The following is a 16,892-nucleotide window of genomic DNA, read 5'->3' as shown; positions in this document are numbered from 1 at the left end:
TGCCAACCTGTCCTCCATCCAGGACTTATACACATCCAGAGTCAGGAAGTGGGCAGGTAACATCACTGCAGACCCGTCACACCCTGGACACAACCTGTGCCAACTTCCCACAGGCCGTCACTGTGATTAACAGTTAACATCGGATGAATGACACTATATATTTGATATTTTTATCATTTAATTATACACTGTAGACATGTTGTAACATGTACATATCATTGTCAAATAGGACTATAAATCTAAGGTGCTGTATATACTGAATTTACTGTAAACCAGGTGCCTCCAGCCTTTTTTCCTCTGAGAGCTAATTTGCCAAAATGAAAGTGGCCGAGAGCTACACATAGCACCATTGCACATCGCCAATAGCGGTCATCATTTCTGTCTTACTTTTATGATCCTTTAATAATGTTTCCGCCACCACAGTCATCACCTCTATTACATTCCGCCATAGGTGAAGGGTTTTTTGTGTTTCGTATGGATGTGCGCCACTAAACGAAGTCACTCTTCGTCAGTTTGGTAAACACAGACTGTTGTCTTTTAAGCATTGTTTTCAGCTCCTTAACATTCTCTGTTCGCACACCGCTATCAGCTGGAAAGACTAGATCAAAATTTAGAGGAATGGTGAGTAACATTTAGGGGGATCTATTGGCAGAAATGGTGTATAATATTAATAAGTATATTTTGTTTAGTGTTTACTAAACTGAAACTGAAAATAACAATCGTTGTGTTTTCATTACCTTAGAATGAGCCGTTTATACTGTTTAAACCTCCAATTGGTCTTGGCAAAGATGAACGTTATTTATTTAGAATACTCAGAATCACAGCACTGAAGCAAATAACAAAAGGGTGGAAAAAAAACTAAACCCCCGGATTTTATAAAATGGAAAAGTGTAATTCAACAAGTAAAAGTTATGGAAAAGGGAACTCACAAAATAAGGAATATGGAGGATGTTTTTGAGAAGAGATGGAGTCTAACAGAAGGAAATATATAGCTACATGGGTTAACACGCATGCACATATACATATGCTTGGAGGTGACATGATGTTAAGGAGGATGCATATGTGTGCCCATGTAAATGATATTACTATATATTTGCGCTCCCCCCCTCCCCCCTTTTTATTTTCTATTATTTTTATTTGTTTATTTAAATTTATTATTATTACTCTCTTATTTTTGTATTATTATTATTATTTTGTTTTATTCTATTCTTTCTTTTTATTATTATTATTATTATTATTATTATTATTATTTATTTTCTCAATTTTATTTTCAATTTTGAATGTTGAAGTTATTTTCCTTAGTGTACTTAATGAGTTTGTCTATAAGCTCAACTAGTTAAAAAAATGGTTTATAAACTATTGTAATTACGAACTGTAAATTGCAAATATGAAAACAACCTCGAAAAAAGGGAAAAAATAATGTATAAACAAAAAAAATAGAATCAAAGTGAATTTGTGTTATCGAATTATGTACATATTCTATGAACCTTTAACGAGCCACTCAGAAATGGGTTGGAGACCCCTGCTGTAAACTGACATGTATCGATGCATATACTGTAGCCTACATATCCACCTGACCCATGTATATGAAGCAACCTGTTACAATAGTCATTCAATATTTATTCCAGCATATTTGCACTCTGCACAATTGCTGTCTGAGTTATAGACATTGTATTAATATGTATATAATAGCTTAATATTTGTTTATTCATGTTCAGCTTTGTTGTTCTTGTTTTTAGCTGCATTTCTACAGTATTTCTGTGTACAATGAGAACATTAGAAACCGGAGTCAAATTCCAGGTATGTGTACTGATACCAGGCTATTAAAGCTGATTCTGATTCTCATTCTTTAACATTATTTTATCACTTTGAAATGACATATTTACTTTCTTTAAATGATTTCCAATCTAAAGTCATGGACATATTAAACTCTGAATAAGGCAAATGCAGTACTTGTTTATGTATGGCTTCAGGCAATGTGTTTTTTTTTTGGGTTTTTTTAAGTTATTTTTTTGGGGGCATTTTCCATTTTTATGACAGGACAGTGGATAGAGTCTTGAAAGGGGGGAGAGAGAGAGTGGATGCGGAAAGAGCCACAGGCCGGATTCGAACCCGGGCCGCCGCGGTCAGGACCAAGCCTTAATATATGGACGCCCGCTCTACCAACTGAGCTAACCCAGACGCCCAGGCAATGTGTTTTTATTGCATCACAAACCTATGCAGCACTTTTGCATGTTTTTCATATGTAAATGTTAAATTTACAGCCATTTCAGCCAGAACCACCAGACTCTAGAGACTCTCAGACTATCCCAGTGATGGAAAGCTTATTAAAAGTTACTTGTAATATGAATTGCTCTCACAGAGTTTGTGTCCATGTTGTTTGGTCATTAATTTAAACCACATCCAGTACATCTGCAAAGTGATATCTTGAAATTCCCCTTGGGATCAATACAGTTACTATCTATCTATCTATCTATCTATCTATCTATCTATCTATCTATCTGATAGGCCTTCGCCTTTGTAACATAGGAGGAACTGCACATACAGTATACCTTTCTCTCACTAACATCTGAACATTTTTCTAAGAGCAGGAACTTGAGCGCAGGAACAATAACTATTGATTTAGTGGCCTCCCAGTTCGTTATATGAATATTTCCAGTTCCCAAATAGCCATTTTAGAAACTAATGATACCTTTGTTTCCTTTAAATGTACCTTTAAGGGTCTGGCAATGTATGAGCACTTAACATGTCAATAAAGAACACAATCATCTTTGTGGTCCAGGACACACACAGAGCCCATCAATGTGCCTGATTTAGCATTCTGCCCTTGAAATCCACCCTGAAGAACTGCCTGTATCTATTCCCCAGCTGGAGACTTGGTAGTGGTAAACCCATAGTCCACGCTGATATGTTGTCTCATCTAGTTAGCATGCTGTGTCTCAGAAAGCAGATCACCGTATTTCTTCAGCCCCCTGAAATGCACAAAGGGGAGCCGTATCTGTTCAAAATAGTAACTCAACTAGCTTGTTGTGTTGGCCCGGCTCCCTGATAGCCCCCTCAGGCAAAGATTTTAGCACTTAACACTACTCTGTGCTACAGGTTATTTCTGAATCAGTTTCCTTGTCACTCAAATGCCAAGAGTTAAGTATAATTGCTGTTGTTGTGTCCTCGGGGTGCTTGTGCTCCCCGTGCTGCCCGTTGCTGTGTGGCCTGGAGAGAGGCAGCGAGGGCAGCCTGCATTTATGATACTGTCAGCAGAGAGACGGAAGCTGTGGAAGCATATTGTTAAAGCTGATTTGATTTTGTGTAGGACTGCACATACATATCGAACTTGACACATGCTATAAGAATATAGTCGGCAGGCAGTGACAAGTTTAGTCAGCTTGAAGGATACGGCTGGGGATATTCTATATTGTACTTTATTGTATTATATAACAACTCTCTCGAAAACAATAAATCAATATTAATAAGAAGTATTCGCAGTGTAACCAAAGCCTGTTAGCGTAATTCTCTGTCTCCATAAAAACTATGAAGAGCAAAAAAATGAGCCACACCGTTGCACTGGATGTCATATCCCTTCATTAAGATGAACATGAGCACTGTAGTTTATCTCGCCTCAGTCCTTCATTCATCATCCTGCTGCTGTAAATACTCACTAGGGCACCAAATGTGTATTAATCCACAGCCGAAAATAGTCCCCGACAAATGCACTATTTACTCCCGTCTGAGTAACATCTGGAAAACACGACAGTGCCCAGCTGTTTTAGGGAATTATTCAGCTCTTTCAAAATAACTATTTCAATCAGAATTGACTTCATTTAGAGAGAACAAATTGATTTATTACACCGTGCACAATAAAGTTAGTTTTGTGGAGAGTCTTTGGCGATTAGACCCCAATCGTGATGCAGTCATATTTAGGGGGGGTAATGGTGACATGGTTAGTACAGGAACGTTACCCCCGATGGAGTCTAGACACTGGTGGCGTGGGTGGTGGTGGTGAAGAGAGTTGCTGAAGATCTGGATGATGGGATGTGGAGCGGGACTTCTGATGAGCTCGGTGGACAGAACCCTGGGCACCAGATGTGATGAAGACTGGAGGTGAATGGGGACTGACAACTGACAGCACAGACGAGCTAATTCAGAATATGATTGGCTTAGGGAGATCCTGGCAAAATCTGGTTGGCTCAACTTAGAGTGAACGGCGAGTCAGCTGATGGAGCAGAAGCTGGAGAGCAAATACTTATACTGATGCTTTGTCACGGCAATTGGCGTTCGATACCGCCACACAAGGCACCCTTTATATGAGACAAACCAAGCTTGCCATTAACTACAATGTAAACCCAACCGCTGCAACAGTAAACACTCAGGGAAAGTGCTGTGGTGACGTAGTTTAAAGAGCGAAAGAGACGCGCAGGGCGGGTGGGAGGAGTGGTGGATAGGTCCAACAAACATAAGGCTTTCATCCAGGAGACCGCTGATCATGTCCTGTGTGTTACATTTCACTTTGCAATCAGCTGTCCCGTGTTCAAAACGTCTAGACACATTTGCACTGTAAAAATGTAGTAATTTTAAGACAACCATGTTGGGCTTAAAATTACTACTACCTAATCCTAAACAAGTGTTTTAGTTTAATTCACAACATTAAACACGTGTTTACTGCGACCATAAAGTGACGCTGAGGGGTTGTTGCTGTACGCCGAATTCACACCACGCAATAATAAAATTTTTCTGCAGCCGGGAGATGGATTCATGTATTTCAGGTGGGAGGAAATTCTACATAGGTCAACATGTCACAGTATCTGTTTACTGCTGCGGGTCCTCTCAGGCCGCACTTCGCCGCAGAATCGAATGGCCGCAGCTCGCTGAGCAGCTTTTCATAGACGCATAGATGCACAGCAGCTCGCTGCAGGCCGGACTTCGTCACTGCTCTGGTGTGAATTCAGCTTTAAGCAAGTTTTTTGTGCAAAAGAAAAAGTGACACCGAGGGGTCTGACAAAGCATCAGTATGTGACGAGTTGGGATGAAAACGTGTTGGAGAGACATTTGAGAGCTTTGTGAATGAATGGGAGCATAAAAAGAGAGTCGTACTGACTGAACTTCCTCTAAGCTTCATACATTTAAACAAAAACTACATTTAGTTACTCGCTTTTAAGGAAGTACATGTCCAGTAGAAACAAAAGGGGCTCTGGCTAAGTAGCAGAAACATGGTGGGGAAGACTAAATGTACTTGGACTGAATAATTTTTCTTTTCATGCGATTTGATGACTAAGAAAAAATATAGTAGACTTTAATGAACAAAATAAAAAGTAGTCCTTTAGTTTAAAGACTACTTTGTTTGTTTGACATTTGCTGAAATTTCCAGATTTCCCCTCAGCTATAACTACATTCTCTTATTACTTCCTGCTATCTAGTACAACATTGCACAACTGGGCTTTTCCTGAAATTATCTATAGATAAATGGATGGATGCCTCATCCCTTCAAGCCTAGGTAAGCCAACAAGCCATATAGAGCTCGAGAATTTCTCTTCTGTTGTCACTGATCGACTGTATTGTAAAACTGGCACCCAGCGGTAATGATGATAGCACACAGCTGCAGTAGAGAATACTGTCATTGTCTTTTTTTCAAACAATTTCTATATTTAGCTCGGGCCTCGTCTTCTGAAATACAGTTTTATGCAATCTGAATCCCATAGAAATGTTGTATAAGAAAACATGGAGGGGGGGAAACACAAAAGGATTATATAGCAGCGCTTAGCTATATCTGTTTACACAATAGAACATTATGTTTATACTGTAGGTATCTAATCTAACGGAACAAAACGGTCCCATTTCATTCTTGTCATCCAGATCTAGGAGCCTGTCCACCTGACTATCCCACCCTCCAATACCATGTATTATATTTGTGTCTATTGTATTTATATCAAGATAACAAACGAAACAAACATTTATGCAATACTCACAATATCACGATGTCCGATCAACATTGTACTGTGCAACACAGCCAGTCAAAGAATAGAGTCTGGGGAATTCAGGCAGTGCACAGAGGTAGAGAAACTGTATTGGAGCTACATCGGTTCAAGCATTAAAAGTGATCAGTCAAATATACAAATCAAATCTAAACCTAACAAGCAGTTATTTTCAGTAATGTTACCAGTGTCGCATTACCTACTTACTGGGGAGCAGTCAAGATTAATCAGATCAAAATGACATAAAAGCATTCGTCCGTGTCTTTAAAAGACACAACCAATCTAATTATTGCCAGTTTTCCAACCATCTGCATCTGAATTAGCCTTTCAGTGTGTTGCTTATAAACGTGAACAAGTGCACTATACCGGGGCTCGGAATGGAAGAGATGTGAAGTTGAAAATGCAATAAGAACACAAAACATGGATTGTGCTGTTGCTCGACACTATGCACAGGCTAACCGCGGCTCCGCAGCATCATTATAGTCCGGAGGAATAAAAAGATGTCACGCTTGACAGGGTGTCAAGAGTGTGACATCACCCTAGAGGTGGTGACATTATCAACTCACTGCTCAGCAGAGGGGCATATTGGATTTACACTCAACACAATTGAGCCTTTTGGCCTAAGTGAAGAAGTGAATTTGTCAGGTTTCCTCTAATGTATTATACTTGATGGTAAAATCATTAATATACATCCTGCGGGGACCACAAATGTCTGTAGCGGATTTCATGGAAATAATTGTGAGGATATATCACTCTGGATGAAGAGATGGACAGATGGATTGCTTAAAGGTGCTAAATTTGAAATTCAGAACATTAAGGCCTTTGCAAACCTATTTTTCGTCGGAAATTGTCGCACTTTTAAAAATCAATACGACCTCACGTTGTGTGAATCACGTTTACACACAGACTCTGAAACTTCTGTCTGTCATTAAAGTTTTCGGAACATTTTCAATTTTCTGCGTTTTTTAGCATCTGTCAAAAAGCAAAAGAGGGTTGTTTGACGTCCATGCAAAAGTCATCATCCAAAATGGCATCTGATAAACATTCACCCGGTCTCCCGGCACAAAGCACTTTATGATAAAGAAATAAAAGGATACAGAGATGTGGAATTCAAAGATAGATTGTGGCAGGTGATTGCAGGACAACTCAGAATCCTGGATGGTTGCAAAATAAAGGATGTAGGAAAGATTAGACAGTAGTGATTGTGCTCTAGGCAGCTAACGATAGCCTAGCCTCTTGCTTATGTCATTCATTCATTAGCCCCGTTTGGGACTAGTGATATCCATCGCACCCACGTAATTAATTCAGTTTGGTCCCGTATTGCGAATTTGTGCAACGAATAGAATAACAAAATGCATTGGACTCAGTGTGCCAGGTTTCTGTGCGTAACGTTTTTTATGGGTTGACGGATTAAAGAAACACATACGGAAAAAATGGACTTGGTGTGTTGTAAAATAGATAAAGATATAATGAAGTAATGTCTACCTAAGCAGAGAACAAAGTCACTTTCCCTCTGTGTTTTGTAATCCGAGCTAAACACTGTTAGCTCTGTCAGCACTGTTGCCGTTGTTTGCACTGTCTGTGCTGTTAGCACCGTCAGCTGCTAGCCGCCGGCTCAGCCGTCGCCATGTTGAGAGCCGTGTGGAAGCAATAGAAATGTTCTGAAATCCGTATTGAGCACCTTTAACATTGCCATCCCTGATGCCGTGACACTAAAAAGCAACTAATATCAGGCTGAAAAGTGTTTTGCACCTGTGACCACATCCAAAAGTGATGTTACTGTGTGCTGACACACCTTGGAGTACACTTCTAAATCACTGCAACATGGTGAGATCTTAAACTACTGGTGGTCAGCAATGATTTTCAGCTGGTGTTGGGGTTGCTCTTTAATCAGGATGAGTTGAGAACCAGTTTCATCAGCTTGGCAATGATGCAATAATAATATCAAATTACTGTTTTAATTTGGCCTTAATGCACATCTTTGCCTGGTCAGAGAAGCAGAAGAAAAGACAAAATCCCAAAGATGCAACAAATTACTCGGTCAATTGAATGGAGTTTGGTCAGCCGAGTTCAATGAAATGGGCAATTTGAGCTTGGTTCTGGAAGTAGCGCCTCCGTTTCCAGCACTTGTCAGTGATTAGAATGATTACGATACTTTTGGCTCGCAATTATTTGTAATTTCCTGGCAATGATGCACTGTGTTTTTACTTGAATTCGCTTGCCCAGATCACTGAGGTCAACAAAGATATCAAATCAATATTCTTTAGATGTAAGAAATGCAATATATGCCATCAGAATTAAGATATCTCTCTTAAAAATGTGTTTACAGGCATCACGTCCACTCTCGGTGTGGCATAGATTTCATTTCACTGGGCTGTTTTGCAGGACTGGAAATGAGGGAAACAATGCCTCAATTGCTTGGCAGAGATATTTGTAAGACTCTGGGCCTCAGCCCTGTGTAAGCCCAGTCAACATGCTCAGCAGTCTGAGATGTGCATTGTGTGGGTTTTTGTCTTGTCTTGTGCTATGGAGCAGAAGTAGCCCCATCCTATTCTGACATCACACAGCATTGTCCTGTCTGGGACGGGAGATGAGCAACCGCGGGAAGGAAAGTGAGAGCCAGAGAGAAGAAGAGCCGGATGACAACAAAGAAATGGGGGAGTGATGTATAATGAATAGTGTAAAGTAGAACACCAAAATGAACCGAGACTTTTTTAAAGAGAGAAGACAGGGAGCAGCGATGCTTTGTATGAGATAGCTACAGGGAAAAAAAATTGCAGCAGCTGTAACAACGTTGAACACAGAGATGTGGACTCACAAGCAGCCGGTTGAAAGCAATCAATCGTTTAGAGTTCAAAGCGGAGAGACAACAGGTAATCAGTCAGTTAGGGCAAACTTAGCAGGCAAGAGGCAGGCAGGTGAAACTGGAAACAGGCTGTGGTCAGGAACATGGCAGGCAGGAAACAAGAATGAAGGCTGGAAAGCTAAGCCTGGTGTAATACATTAGACGATCTGGCAAATGACTGTGGAGAGAGGGGTGTAGCAGGGGAGATAATGATGGGATGGGACACATTGAGGACAACTACAGTGCAAATGCATCCGATTCGACTGTTATTATGCCATTAAATAGGCGTTATCAGTCGCTATAAGCACCATAGGTGTGGGTCATTAGGGGACTACTACACCCACTACGTTGTATAGTGAAAGTGAAACTTAAAAGCAACACATTTTCATATCTAAAACTGAATGAAACGTCACATTTTAAACACAAACAAAACGGCTTCTTTAGGTTTAGGCAACAAAACTACAACTTCTTTAGTTTTAGGTAACACAACTACAACTTCTTTGGTTTAGGCAAAAAAAACTACAACTTAATTGGTTAAGGCAACAAAAACTACAACTTCTTTAGGTCTAGGCAACAAAACTACAATTTATTTAGGTCTAGCCAACACAACTACAACTTCTTTAGGTTTAGCAACAAAACACACTTGGTTAAGTTTTGGGAAAAACTTTTTTTTTGGGTTAAAACACAAACACAACTACACATTGTTGGATTCACAGGGGATGCGAAACTAACTCTGGTCTCCTGGGTGAAGGTCCTGCGTTTTGTGTCCCGTCCATCGTCCCCGACCTCGACCCCTAATGGAGTTTCACACTGTCTATACTAAAGCGCCTGATTTCCGCTTCTGCTCCTGTCATAATTACTACAGTCGTTAGAAGTCTCTGTTGTGTTCTTTTATACCTTCTCTCGGTGATCTACCATGTGAATAGATAATAAAACCTACTAGTGGGTGTAATAGGCCCCTATTGACCCATGACAGAAGATGTTAATGACTGAAAAAACTGGAAAAAGAGCAAAAATATGCAAAATTACTAAACAGAACAGTAACAACAAAAGGGACTGACTGAAGTGATTGTGTGACACATTGTGTTTTCATTGCAATTTATTCCAAACTGCTAAACGAATTGGATCAAGTCTATAAGTGGATCACAAGCCAAAACTCGACTAAAATCTCAGACAATCCGGGGTGTTGCTGTAACTGTCTTGAAAATTATCTCTCTGGGAATACAAATGTTCAATGCCTGTACCATTTATTTTTCATCATAACGGTGTTTGGTTTTGATGTTGCCTATAAACGTTACCAACAATCTGAAAACAAAAGATCAGTCAAACTCATGAGGCCTCCAATGCCCCAAGAGGATTTTAAAGATATGATACAATTAAACAAAAAGCCACTGAGAAGGTAGGGAGGGATGATTCACACTCATTTGCTTTGGTTTTAATGGATGTCGGAGAAGTGAGAGCTCTATATTTATATTTTGAAAGTAGTGTTGTGTATTTTTTACTTATTGAAACCAAGCACATGGTGAGTGGGGATAAGCAAAGGGTTGAGAAGGTTCAGCTGAAGCGGCTCAGAGTCAGCACAGTTATCTGAGGCTCCAGAACTGGGGAACTTGACTCTATGGACACATACACAGGGGTGTACAAAATAACAGGAACACCTACACAGTATACTGCAATCACTAGCTCTTTAGTCACTGGTTGGATGAAACGAGTGTGTTCACATGTCCAAGCAGCCGGTTAGGCTGTTATCAGAGCATTAAATGGGCTTTATCAGTGGTCAGGCTGGTCTCGTACACTGTTCGTACCTACAAAAAGTAATGCTCTTTAATTCATGTATATCCCACAAAATCAATTTGTGTGTAATTCACGTAATCGTGAACCAGGAAATACTTTCGCCCAGGAAACCGGCATTCATGTCCCATGGGAAACCAAGAAGTCAACGTTTATTTATTTGTCACGTAACTTACATACTGGAGTTATTAAAAGCCAAACCATGACCTTTTCCGAAGCCTTACTTAGTAGTGTTGTTGCCCAAACCAAACTAAGTAGTTTTGTTGCCTAATCCTAACCAAATTCTTTCCTGTGAAAACGGAAGTTTATTTTGAAAAGATTGTATGCATGTAACGAGCGGAAATTAACAGTTGGGGGGGGGGCTGGAGCTGATCCCAGCTGACATTGGGTGAAGGCGGGGTACACCCTGGACAGGTCTCCAGACTATCACAGGGCTGACACATAGAGACAGACAACCATTCACGCTAACATTCACACCTACGGGACATTTAGAGTCAACAATTAACCTAACCTGCATGTCTTTAGACTGTGGAAGGAAGTCTGAAAAAGCCTGAGAAAACCCACGCTAACACGGGGAGAACATGCAAACTCAGAAGTAACCAGTGCACCACCATGCAGCCCTCAATAACATATCATATTATTTATTTTGCCAAATCCCTTTTTGCAGAGGGAAGCAAACACATTTGGCATGTTGCGTTCAATCAGCCGTAAGTCTGAAGAAGATTAAGATGAAGAAGAAGAAGACATTTATGAAGAGCTCAACATCCCTGAAGCTGAGTTTTTTTATCAAATGGATCTGCAGTATCACATTTTTACGCCGAAAACAGTCTGTTATCCTGTAAAATGTGTTAAGAGATGTCAAAGATAACATAACGTTGTGTTTAACAGCCAAAACCTAAAGTAGATCCACAAGAGTAATGGCATGAAAGTGATATGTAATGCTAAACAGAGAGGATGAACTATAAAATTGTGCGCACTATTTCATTTTTTTAAAATTCTCCATAACACCTTCCTGGCTCTGTAGGACATATAACATGTATGATAACATAAACAATTCACAAATACATGCTTAACCGGCTCTTACAAAATTCTCTTTGGTGAGTCTATATTTGGACCGACTCTGCACCACAGACTCCAAGATGTCCCCAATTTGCAGACTTGTAGTGCCCTTAAAAAATATGCCATCATATCCACATAATGAAGGGTCACGAGTTAACATTTGCACAGCCCACTATGCAGGATTTTGTGAGGATTAAAGGCAGTCATTCTTTTGTCAGCTGTCACTGGCTATTTAAGAAACTATTCACTGTTCCTTTTGGAAGTGGCTTGCCTTGGAGTTGCAAAGGTCAGTCAATGCAAATTCAAATTTGTGTGCACAAGGCTTATAATTTTCATTCGTTCTGTCCTCTCTGCGACTGCATCATGGGATAAAACATGTTTTACCAAGAAGAGGAGGCTTCCTTTGGGGTTAATTTGTACTCATTTTACATTTGAAAAGTATTTTTTAAATACAGATGGAATCAATGAAATGGTTTAGCCCTGCCTTTTACCATTAAAGAAGTGTTCCTGTTCTTTCAAGGCTTTTTATTTTTACACATTTCCCTGTCTGTTGTCTAGAAGCTATTAGGAAATCCACAGTGTTCCTCCGCTTACAATGAAGGAGACAGACAAGCATTGTTTCAAAGTGACTCATGAATGGTGGAGTCAGACAAAGATATTCCATTTGGATAAATTAAGATTTGATCCTTCTCATTATTTAAATACTGAATGGGTGTGGAAAGACAAAAGAAAGGACAAGTATAGCATAATAAAAATTAAGGTAGACGTGTTACAAAACTTAGAAAATGACTTTGTCTGTAGTATGGGTTTATACAAACATGTCTTACTTCTTCTACGTAAGCGCTTGGATCTTGGAACTTAAAATACGCTTTTTCTAAGTTGAATTATTCCAGTAGGTATATTCTTTTTGTAGGAACAAAATAGCAAAATGTATATTGAAGCATTATTATTTTTAGTGTTGTTGTATAAAGTAGAAGGACATTCTCTAAACCTTGTAAAGCTACAGTCGATTTGCTAATGCACTCCCACATGAAGCCCTCTCTGAAACATACACTCAGTTGCCAGTTTATTAGGTACTAATGCAACAAACCTGCAAGAAACCCTACGTTCTCATTGGTTTTAATGTTTATTTAAAATGTTTTAGAGTGGTTTTAGTTTAATTTAAGGTCATTTTGGAGGCTGTATTTAACAGTGCTGTTGAATTGTTTTATGTTATACTGAGAGGGATGTCTACCCTGATTCATATAAATAGAATGGGATGGACAAAATATTAGAAACACCTCTCTCTTTTATTTTTATTTTTTTAAAAGCAGCTTTACTTATTGCATGTAGAAAATAAGTACAGATACTACTGCTTTCATTTTCACATTGTGCTAGGCTACATTCCTGCTAATTAACAAATCTTTGCATCAAAATAAAACTGAAAATAAGGTTTCAAAACAAGTAATATACAGTTACTATTACTCTTCTACTCTGGACTGCAGCCACAACATTCAGGAAGGTTTTTCACAGGCTGCTGCTGTAGGGTGCAAATGCAGCAGCATCACAGCTGCCCAAAAGTGAAGCCAAAACATCTGGATCGCTCCCTGGTGGCTGAAGGTTTAGGAAGCACTTAATTTGATATGGAGCAGAGTTTTCTATGAGCGAAGCACGCATTTTTAGACATCAATATTGCAGTCATGTTCATTTACTTGTGAGAAGACAAAATCGTGATCATTATTAACATTTGATTAATTGTGCAGTTTTAGCAGATTTCGAATATTTATGTTAAATTTGAAAAGGTCTATTGAAGTGTAGCGTTATTGCATAGAGCAGATTAATAATCAATCATTAATTGATATCAAAATATGTTTCTGTAATTAATAACCCAAAATTATTAAGCATAAACCCATGAATTGACATAATTGGTGAAGGAGAGTGGTGACACTCAGCTTCAAATATCACACACAATTACTTTTAATACCAGACTTTACCCAGGCGCCACCCAGTTTTATAAAAACAGGGAAAAATTCACAATTTGAATCAATTGAGTCTCATAATCTCAATCTCAAAACGACCGTATACTAACGGTGCGACCCGGATTGAGTCGTTTCTTTCTCTCAGTGGCTCTCTTTGGTGTCCTCGGCATCCTCGGATATGGTCGACTGGCATGTCACCTCGATGCATTTTTCCATCTCCGTCTCTCTCTGTCTGGTGCAGCATTTCTTCAGAACCCCCCATCTCGTAGCTGGAGGGGTCACTCAGTTGAAAAGGTTCTTGACTTAAAGTATTGCTTTAAAGTCTCTTTTCTTCACACTGGCTGGTATCACCAGCACGTCGTGAAAACAGTAGGGCTGTCTCAGCCCTCAGGGCATAGCGGCAAGGCGACAGAGTAGCAAGAGAGATGGTTTGGCAAGGCAGGTTCTTTAGCCATATTCAGGTAGGCTGGATGACGATCTCAGCCTGGCGTGAGGTGCTGGGCCTCCGGTCCTCAGGACGGCGAGAAGCCTGGGTCCCCGGTCATGTTCTTTCTCATCCCCACCTCCTTCCCTGGCGTGAGGTGCTCACGCCCCCAGAGCAGAAGACTTCTTTTCCTTATCATTAGAGAAAGGGGTGCGGTGTTTAGTTGGCGGCAAAACAGCATTCTCCTCCCACCTAACAAATTATACTGGTTCTTTCAGTTAAACTTCTTTTGCAGGATTAATACTAGTTAGTTTGTTTCACATAATTAATTCTTCCATATTTGAAATCTGGGCTTAATCTGCTACAAATAGAGATCAAACACTCAGGACATAAACCACTGAATAAAACTTAATCAATTGAATTAAAATGGATACACAAATTGCAAGACACAGATAAACCTTGTTGTCCAAACATGTAGGTATACAAACATCACACAGACAGGCGAATACATGTTGATATATAAATGCGCTTATTACACGGTAAATGAAGGGATAAGATATCAAACAGTCACCAAGTGTGGATGAGAGCAATGAAGCAGATATGCGGTGAGTGTGTCTGTGACCACAAAGGAATGTGGTGCAGGTCACAAATCAAGAAGGCCTTGTGTCTTCATCGCTTCTCTGAGTTTCAGGGAGAAACCCAGCATTTGACCTGTTGACCTGTAACTCATAAACTTTTCACTTGGTCAGGAAGGTATGATGCCGTTGTTGTTTTTCTGTTCTGTGAGGTCAACCAGACTGGTTGTAAATTAATAGTCTCACCACTTAGTGCCCTGAGAGGTCAGGTAAAGTTTCTGGAAGAAGTTCAAAATAAAAAGGATTAAGATCACATTTCATATTCTTCATCTTTTAGTCATCATTCGCTACAGAAGTTAAAATACAAAATAATAGTCGGAGTATTTCCTTGTTGCAGAAATCATAAGGTCAATAATGCAATAGGCTACAATTCAACACTGCAGCCTTCAGTTTAATATGACCATAAAGTCGAATGAAGACCACTCTAAAACAGTTTAAATTAAAAGTCTGCATTATAACGTCCATGAGGGTAGCCTACAATTTATAGATTTTGGATTTGTCCGAAATCGCATACCATGCACTACATACTCAACAGGTGTACTATCGCTCAACATACTTTTGTGTGAATAAACAGTAGTATGTATGTTTTTGTATGCACTGAGCTGTAATTTACGTTGTCACTTCCTGAGAGCCTCCTTGCCGGTTAGAAACGTATAACCATGGTAACCCAGGCCAACCTCAGGTGACCAAAATGATGGTTTGTGAGGAGGCAGTTCTCCTACAGCCCTTGAACGCAGCGTTGGATTCATGTGGACGGAGAAACTTTTCTTTTGGACCAAGGCTAAGTGAAAAAAACTAACATAGTGAATTATTAGCAACAAACAAAACAACAACATGCCACCAAAGACAACCAAACAAAGCAGTGCAATCTCGGACGAGGAGATCGAAGAGATAAAGAAGGCGCTGAACTTTATGTCTGGAGAAATTGCAACTGTGTCTAAACAGCAAAAACTAATAATGGACTTGATGGGGGAAATTAAGGAGCTGAAGAGACAACATGTCGAGAAGGACAAGAGGATAACCCTCTTAGAGTGCCGGGTGGCGGATCTGGAGCAGTACTCCCGCATAAACGACGTGATCGTTAGCGGGTTGGAGACCAGGCCACGGTCATACGCCCGGGCGGTGACACCAGCGGACGGCGGGGGGCTCACCGAGCCCGACCAACAGTCCCTTGAACAACAGGTGACGGCTTTCTTCAACAACAAAGGCATCTCCATCAACAACACCGACATCGAGTCATGCCACCCTCTCCCCCGGAGGAACAAGAGCGACAAACCGGCCTTAATAATCCGGTTTACCAACAGAAAGCACAAAAATACGCTGCTTAGACAAGGAAGGAAGCTAAAGGGGTCCGACGTTTATGTGAATGAACATCTTACAAAGAAAAACGCAGACATTGCCAGAAAGGCACGCTTTCTAAGGAAGCAGAGGAAAATTCAATCAACGTGGACTGCAAACTGTAAGGTGATCATCAAACTGAACGGGTCACCAGAGGAGGCCAGAGTGCTGGTTATCAGAGAAATTGAAGAATTGGACAAATACCAGTGACATCAGAACAACACAACAAGGTAATCATACCTGTCTGTGGAAAATGGGTTCTTGTGGAATTACATAACATTCACTGAACATTATCTGAACACAATATGCATGAACTGGAACTGGAAGATATTGATCCTGACAATAACTTTTTTAACCATCTAAACAACACATGTTGCTACTACACCGATGAACAGTATAACAGCAATGTGAAGTCAACTCAAGGAATGTCAATTATTCACTTCAACAGTAGAAGCTTATATGCTAATCACCAAAACATCAAAGAATACTTAGGTCAATTCACAAAACCATTCAATGTCATTGCAATATCTGAAACCTGGCTCAATTCTGAGAAAGAAGCAGATTTCGAGTTGAAAGGATATGAATTCAATTACATGAACAGGAAGAGCAAAAAAGGAGGTGGTGTGGCCCTGTACGTGAAAAATAGTCTGAAATATAAGATTTTAGAAAACATGTCAACCACTATTGATGATGTGATGGAATGCATCACTGTAGAGATCTGCATGGAAAACCAAAGAAATGTGATGGTCAGTTGTGTATACAGAGCACCAAGAGCCTGCATTGAAACTTTTAAAGACAGTATGGAGAAAATATTTGCCAAAACTAATCAGAAGGTTACATTCATTTGTGGGGACTTCAATATAGACCTGCTAAATC

This window comes from Sebastes umbrosus, chromosome 2 (assembly GCF_015220745.1).
Source record: "Sebastes umbrosus isolate fSebUmb1 chromosome 2, fSebUmb1.pri, whole genome shotgun sequence".
Taxonomy (NCBI): domain Eukaryota; kingdom Metazoa; phylum Chordata; class Actinopteri; order Perciformes; family Sebastidae; genus Sebastes; species Sebastes umbrosus.
The sequence above is the reverse complement of the archived record's forward strand: the minus strand, read 5'-3'. Positions refer to the sequence as shown.